Consider the following 7,415-nt stretch of genomic DNA (forward strand, 5'->3'; position numbering starts at 1 on the left):
TAAGTCCCCTCCAAGGTTTTCCCCAAGCGATCAGAGACTGCGCCTGTCTTTGCTCTCCCCACTTCATGCCTCTCTGGGTCCTGGGAGACCAGGGAGAGGAGAGCCTGTCATAGCAGGAGGAGGAGACACCTACACTTCTTCACCAGCCTGACTCTCTGCCTCTTGGCCTCTCTCATCCCACTCTGCTGCTTCCACTTCTGGTTCTGGACTTCTCTATGGCACCGTCTCCCCTTTCTCACTAAGTCCTGCTACCTGTTCAACCTCTGACACCTCCTCCTCCCAGCCTTCGCCCTGTGACCACTCATTGTCATCCCACCACCAATCTCCAGGCTCTGAGCCTTCTTCCTTCGGGGGTTCCCCAGCTGGTTCCTCCCACCATTCCCCTGCACCCTACCAGTGCCTTAGCTGCCATCAAGTTGTGATGATTGCCATGAGGAAGGCAAAACCCCAGATGGGTACATTTGGTCTGAAGGCAAATTCCTCCCTGGCCCTGAATACAGCGACCAAACACTTCCATGGTAAGGTCTCATGCAGGGCCACTTACCCTCAGGCACTCCAGCTCATAGAGAGCCGGCTGGATGGGTGGAGAGACCAAGCTCCAACTGAGACCAGTATCTAGTCATGGCTGGCTTATATAGCCAGGGAGTGGACCAGAGGGAAGTCAAAGAGACAAAGTTTTCTCTCTAGCCTGCCCTCAGGCCATGCCCCCAAGCGCTTGGCAGCAACCGTGAGCAAGTCCCAGCAGTCAGTGCAGCCAGTGGAAGTGGAGGAAGTAACGTCCTCCTCCAGCCGTGCCAAAGCTGGACAGGTACCCACTCCTACAGCCCATGCCAGACCGCAACCACTGCCTCCCCACAGCCCGCAGGTAAGCAACAATTGCTAACAGAAAAGGCTGGGAAATAATAATAATAATAATAATAATTTATAATTTGCACCCCGCCCATCTGGTTAGGTTTCCCCAGCCACTCTGGGTGGCTTCCAACAAAGATTAAAAATACATTAAAATGTCACACATTAAAAACTTCCCTGAACAGGGCTGCCTTCAGATGTCTTCTAAATGTCAAGTAGTTGTTTATCACTTTGACATCTGATGGGAGGATGTTCCACAGGGCAGGTGCCACTACCGAGAAGGCCCTCTGCCTGGTTCCCTGTAGCTTTGCTTCTCGCAGTGAGGGAACCTCCAGAAGGCCCTCAGTGCTGGACCTCAGTGTCCGGGCTGAACGGTGGGGGTGGAGATGCTCCTTCAGGAAATATATTAACAGCATATTTCAAAACTGAGGTGGTGATTGTTTTCTACTGCTTTTGTTTCAATGTGTTATAGCAGCATATTGAACCAGTTTGGAATAAAGGAACGTGTCTTGATGATTTCAGGGGGCGGTAACCTTACAAAGTTTAGGATAGCAAGATAATGTGTTTGGAGAGATTACTGATTATGTTTAAAAAATGATGGTGTCCAGGCAGGAAAATTGCATGTTCTGCTCAAGACTTTGTGTTCTTGCTGGCAAGCAGTGCTGGAAAAGTATGTGGCTCATAAGTAGGGCCTGTCCTGTTAATGTATTGTGTTTTCTACACAGAGACACATGTCTCAGATCTTCGCTTTACGGATCAAGCTCATTACACCCAACAGGAAGAAAAGGTCAGGCTATGATAACTCACTAGCGTGAGAGGAAAGGTTTAAATGGCTGGCAGAAAAGAATTCGGTGGAAGTTGCTGTTTATCACAAGTTTGTTCTGAGCTTGACTAGTGCGGCTCAGAAAGGTGCTAATGAGCCAGAGTGCAGACTTGCTATACACTTGATACTTTAAAAAATGCAGAGCAGAGCAAATTGTTATTACCTAGCCCTTTCGATATCCTGTTTCAGTCATTCTCACTAGGAGAGCTCTGCCAGGTGGGAAATTGCCATCGTATTTCTAGAGAGAGAGGAAGAAAGTTAGCACTCATTTACACATGCACGTTCACCATTTGCATATTTCAGCACCAGGTGGTGACTGCAGGTGTGAATAGCTGTCATAGAACAAACACCAGAGATGGAGGTTTCGTATCACAGAGACTGAGTATGGCATGATATGGTTCATAGAATGTCTTAGTTGGACCAGGAAAGCCTAGGTTCAGACCTTTCACAGTGTCAGGAACATGGGCCCCCCAGAGCGCAGCAGAAGAGTCAGCTTCATAAATTGAGCTGAGCGAGCAAGGGGCTGACTCTGAAGATGAGAGCTGTCTGTCAGAGTTTAGAGAGGACAGCCTGGCCCCCCTCCTTCCCAGAGAAGACACGGTTAACTCCCAAGGAGAGGAAGAGTTGGAAGTCAGCCAAAGCATTGCCAGGCAACCAGCAGATAAACCAGAGTCTAAGGCTGTGTCTTCTGGTGAAGCCCTTCAGTCCCTGTACGAGGATACTGGAGAAGCTTAGAGAACAATGGAAGGGAAGGAGAAGAAAAGTGGGGTTTTGGCGTTCTTCTTATTGGGGGAGGGACGATAAGTCAGACTGAGCAACTACTGTTAATGAGAGCATGTGGAATGCCATGCTCTGGATGTGTTTTTCTTGTAAATAAACTTACATAAAACTGACAGATAGTCCTTGCTGCTTATCAGGCTGCTTGCCTGCCAGAGATCGCTATAATCTTTTGGAACTAAAAAGAAGTACCCCAAGCTCCTTGAGGAATTGCAGAATGCACATTAGGCAAATAAATAAAACTTATCTCCACAATGCTTTTCCATGGAGTCGGTTCATTTATTCAGCTGCAAATCCCGAAATATTGAACAATCAAGTGATTACACGCAAGAGTACTACAAAGAGACTCAGAGTAGGCCAAATCCATACTTGGCCAGGGATGATGACATACCTATGCATGGAAGTGAGTCCAGAACCTCTAGGTTAACTCTTACACTGGGACATTGTAAGCAGTTATCGAGTTACTCCTGGACATATTATTGTCCAATAAACTAAGGGGCCAGACCTCCAGAAGGAAGGAATATATGGTGCTTAAGAATCTTTGGTTATTGTTATTAGTTTGATCTAGGCTGGCCAGAAAACCAAGCTTTGAATCATACAGTTGGCACAGTTTTATCTATAACTGCCAGGAGAGATGCACCTTATATTTAGAAATGACGACCTTACAATGTAAGACAATGCTTTGTTCTCCAGCTATAATTTCTATGCCACAAAACAAACATGAAAGATCTTAAGCATTAATTTATATGTATGCGATGGTTGTCATCACCTGCACATGAGTATAAACTCACCTGTGGAGGGTAGAGGGATCATATTAAATTTGTTTTTCAACTGCCGTCCTCTTTGATTTTTTTTTTTATTAAGGGCCACCTTTTACATCTGGTGTTAAGAACCCAGCTCAGGATAAAAAATTGTTCCCTCAGGCTGAATATTAGATAATGCAGAATAATCATTTTGAAGGATACCAGCCTGACAGAATGATGGACGCAGGGGCTGAGGAGAAATTCAGCTTTGTTTGCATATTAATGGGAAGCTGCCTAATCCACATTCTCTGAAACAATATGCTAACCAAAATGCAGCTATCTTTTAAAATGAAAGCTTCTCCGAATGTTGCGATGCAGTTCTCCAACCAAGCAATGTGTACAAGAATGTGCATACTGGAGAGTGGCAGACGGTCAAGTGTGAATACAAAATAACATATTAGTGAAAATAGCATACCAAAATGCATTTCGTTAGGGGAAAATGCTTGCAAAAATATGCCAACAGCCCTCACTCTTTTCAAACTAGGGCCCCATCTTTCATCCAAACATGCCTCTGGGAAGCCACTTCTTGTTTGTACACCATATATTTGTGCAGTAGTCGTGCAAAGCAGGGATCCCTGAACATGTGGCCATCAAACCTCTGTTTAAGAACCTCCGGTGAAGGAGAGTCTACCAACTTCTGAGGCTGTCCATTCCATTGTCAAGCATGAGAAAGCTCTTCCTAATGTTCAGCTGGAATCTTTCTGCAATCTTAACCCATTGGTTCAGGTCCTGCCCTCCACAGCTGCAGAATTTGTTGCTCCTGCAACCCACCTTAGGCCACACCATGACCCAACAACTCAGTGATGGCCAAACTTGGCCCTCCAGCTGTTTTGGGACTACAATTCCCATCATCCCTGACCACTGGTCCTGTTAGCTAGGGATGATGGGAGTTGTAATCCAAAAACAGCTGGAGACCCAAGTTTGGCCATCACTGCACCAGCTGATTGCATACAAAAATGTATATATTTGGAGAACCGTGTGCAAAAATGCTGATGAACGGATGAAGGGACATCTTTCCTTCTTCTGTTTAACCCAAGCTGATGTGGGAATGTGGTGAAGTGAATTTAAGATTGGAAAAATGAGAAACTGAAACAAACAAACAAAAACCTGACAGATTCACCCATCTCTAGATGCAAGCAAGTGATACAAAATTCTTCATAATCAGTCAGCATACCAATCCTGAACAGAGGTGTTTCTCTGCCACGTGCTTCACTTCAGACTTTGAAATAAATGGCAAACTAAATTGCTGCTAAAATTGCATCATTGCCGATAACATTTAGTGCATTAGCCACATTACTGTATTGAGCAAGATTTTTTAAAAAATATATATATCAAAAAGCCCAAACAAAACTGGAAGCAGATATTATCTCTCCCCCCCCCCGCCTCTTGCATTTGTGTATAATTTCCATTTAAGCTTGTCGCTGAAAGTGCCTAAATATAATTATGTATTTAATTCTTTTGCTTTCCTTTTATAGCCAAGTTTTTATAGCACGCATGAGTAGATGTACTGCTAAGAAAAATAATTTCAGCTCCCAAACAGGGAGTCTGAAGCAGAAAGAAACCAGAGCTCCCTTTTATCTGACCATCTCACCTGAGGCTGTTAATTTCCATTTGCCTTCAGTGATTTTACTGCTGTCCATGACCCTGTATTGTGATCAGGCTCCTGTCCCCCCCCCCCCATTTATTTATTTTTAAAATCTGCCTAACCACTCTGCACCCCAGTCATCTGGAACAATAGTGACATTGAGAGCAAACGCAAACAAAAGGATATGGGACTGTTACAAATCCAATGAATTTCCACCTCTCTGCGCCCTTTCTCCGTTGCTGTGCTTACAAAAACATACAGTAGTATCTGTCTTTCCACTCTAGCAGCAAATTACTAGCTCAGACATCAAGTGAGGCTCAGTTCTATGAGCCTTTCCCCGGTTTATTATTTCTTCTATAATGCAGTGCTGCCATGGAACCTACAATCAAGAGTCCTTGGGTCACTTTCAGGTGGGCCTCAGCACCACAGTCTGCCCAGTACCACCTCACTTCTCTGCCCCACCTCCTAGTCATGCCACAGTCTTTTGGTTGAACTGACGCCAGTAGTAGCTGTTCCTTACACACTGAGTAAAGGTGGCTGTAAAGCAGAGGAATTGGGGCATGTCTTCCTCTCCTGGGGAGAAAGGTCCAGAGGAAATGTTAAAGGAAATTAGAAAGCAAGACAAAAGGTGAATATTTTATCTCCAGTATTCCGACCTTTCCCGCTTGTGAATGACAAGGTTTTATGAATCGGGAGGTGGGGGAGAGATTATCTTAGCATCAGAATAGAAGCTGAAGAGGAGGAGGAATCTGGGTCATGTGAAATTCCAAAATGCGGCCTCACCATTGGAAACATCACAGATCAGGAGGTAAGGAGAGCGGAACCTGTACGCTAAACTAGCAACATGAGAAAACAAAACAGATTTTCTCCATGACACATGAAACTGGGAAACTATGGGGGAAATGCAAGGGTAGCAGCACAGCACCATCTGAAAACATCGTGAAAAAAGGAGGGGAGGAAAGATAGGCTAAATCATCATCTGATTGCATCCTAAGACCTGCAAATGCCGCAGAGAAAGAAATGTGATGCCCCAAATATTATTATTATTAATTTATTATTTATACCCCGCCCATCTGGTTGAGTTTCCCCAGCCACTCTGGGCGGCTTCCAATCAAGTGTTAAAAACAATACAGCATTAAATATTAAAAACTTCCCTAAACAGGGCTGCCTTCAGATGTCTTTTAAAAAGAAGATAGCTGCTTATTTCCTTCACATCTGAAGGGATGGTGTTCCACAGGGCAGGCGCCACTACTGAGAAGGCCCTCTGTCTGGTTCCCTGTAACCTCACTTCTCTCAGTGAGGGAACCACCAGAAGGCCCTTGGTGCTGGATCTCAGTGTCCGGGCTGAACGATGGGGGTGGAGAACAAAATGACAGAAACCCAAAATATTCCACTTGGAGCAAAAACAAATCAAAACTGGTTAAACAGAATGCCTGTGCTATAGTCCAAAAGAGTCCCTAAACTCACCAGGCTCTCTCTGTTCCTTGAAGCCTTCCTCCAAGGCTCACCAAAACTTCTGCATATCACCCAAAGTCCCCTTGAACTGTTTTTAAAGAGCTTCCTTGTCAATCATGTGTTATTCTCCTTGAGATACCTGCTCAAGGATGTTTAAATCTTTTAAATGCCCCACCGTTGGAGTTACAGGAGATGAGATTTTGACTGAACACGGGAAGAAGCTTCATGGTAATAAAAACAACAGTAGACCCAATTATCTACTAGCCATGGTGGGTAAATTGTCAGAGTCAGTATCTTCAAGGACTGACAAGACAGGCATCTGTTGGCGATCTCTTGCTCTGAGTTTCCTGCATTGAGCAGGAAGTTAGACCGTATGGCCTCCAAGGTTCTCGCCAGCTCTATGGTTTTAAGACCAGATTTTCTGTTGATCATTCACATACCCTCCAACATTTCTCTGATGAAAATAGGGATGTCCTATTCTAGATCCTCCAACATTTATCCAATGAAAATGGGGACGTCCTAAGGAAAGGCGGGACAATCCAGGATCAAATCAGAAACTGGAACGTCTTCTGTAAATCCAGAACTGTCCCTGAAAAATAGGGGCATTTGGAGGGTCTACTATGCGGCATCCTTAAAAACCAAAACAAAACCCACAATGAAGCCCTTTAAAAGTCACCTTGACTTTCTCTACCCTTGCCTTCCAAAGGATATGACTTGCAATTGTGACTGAAATCTTCTGAATGGTACCCCCTCAAAAAAAAAATGTTGAGAGCAGGATCAAATTTAGAAATGAGACAGCAGCCTAGGGATTTGCTGCTATGTCTCATAAGCTGTTATACTTTTTAAGCAGATGTAAATTTCATTGTCAAAAGAACAGCAAATTATCAGGTCACATAGTTCCAGATCTTTCTCTCTCTTTTTTTTAAGGTCAAGGGAGCTATGAACTGCAGCCATACCTGTTCTAGAAAAATCTTAACGGCTTCACTAGGTGCTTTCAAGAGATACTGTTGCCTGACTTGTCCCCAAGTTTATAATAACAGATGCTTGTAAAGTATCTTTGCTCCACTGGTATATGGAAGCCAAAGAACCACAGCATCTGCTGCAGAGGGTTTACATCTTTCAG

This window comes from Podarcis liolepis (assembly GCF_965112155.1).
Source record: "Podarcis liolepis genome assembly, chromosome: 4".
NCBI lineage: Eukaryota > Metazoa > Chordata > Lepidosauria > Squamata > Lacertidae > Podarcis > Podarcis liolepis.